Consider the following 1,034-nt stretch of genomic DNA (forward strand, 5'->3'; position numbering starts at 1 on the left):
TCCGATAGAACATTTAGAAGCTTTTGAAGATTTATGTGAACTGTACAAAAACAAAGATGTTTCTTTAGATGCATTTAAGTTAAGAACTTTTCCGTACTCGTTAACCAGAGACGCAAAAGCATGGTTGAAAGCATCAAAACCTGATTCTATTACAACTTTTAATGAATTAAGAGAAAAATTCATTACCCGATTTTTTCCACCGGCAAAAGCCGAAAGACTTAGAACTGAAATCACCACTTTTAAACAAAAGTCGGATGAAACTCTTTATGATGCATGGGAAAGATTAAAAAGAATGTTACGAAATTGTCCGCAACACGGATTGCAAAAAGGGCAAATAGTTCAAACTTTTTATCGTGGTATTGATGAACATGCTTGTGGTATATTAGATTCCTCCGCTGGAGGAGTATTTATGTACAAATCACCAAATCAAGCGTATGACATGTTAGAAGACATGTCAGTTCATACTTTTGAATGGACACCGTCTAGAGATCAACTACCTAGAAGGACGGTGGCAAGCCTTGAAGAAAATGAAGATAACAACACAACCATAGCTTCACTGTCGAATCAATTCAAAAAGTTTGGAAGAGAAATAGAGAAACTAAATTCAACAGTTTTAGCATTGCAAGTAGGATGTGAAATCTGTGGACAGCCACATTTCACGAAAGATTGTGATATCAATGATCGGCCAATGAACTCAGTAGCACAAGTTAATTTTATGGCCAATCAAAGACAAGGCAATTTTCAAGGAGGGAATTCTAATTATCAACCTGCAAACCCAGGATATCAAAACCCGAAGAATTTTGCTTTTCAAAGAAATGGACCACCTGGCTTTTTCAATAGAAACCAACCTCCATTTCCACCTCAACAAAATTTTCAACAACAACCGTTACCTCAATTACCATATCAACAACAAAGTCATAACACGCAAACAGTAGAGAAGAAATCTAACTTTGAAGAAGTTATGATGAATTTTGTCAAAAGTCAAACAGAAACGAATGAGCAAGTGAAGAGACAATTACATCAATCCCAAACGG

The 1,034-nt window shown here is 35.9% G+C and overlaps 1 non-coding gene across 1 annotated transcript; it reads right to left on the reverse strand.

The window, feature by feature from the left end:
- Positions 1-214: 214 nt before the first annotated feature.
- LOC139886688 (small nucleolar RNA R71) lies at positions 215-321 on the reverse strand. The gene has a single exon (XR_011772562.1). It is a non-coding gene; the product is annotated as a small nucleolar RNA R71 (small nucleolar RNA).
- Positions 322-1,034: the final 713 nt, after the last annotated feature.

This window comes from Rutidosis leptorrhynchoides, chromosome 1 (assembly GCF_046630445.1).
Source record: "Rutidosis leptorrhynchoides isolate AG116_Rl617_1_P2 chromosome 1, CSIRO_AGI_Rlap_v1, whole genome shotgun sequence".
Taxonomy (NCBI): Eukaryota; Viridiplantae; Streptophyta; class Magnoliopsida; order Asterales; family Asteraceae; genus Rutidosis; species Rutidosis leptorrhynchoides.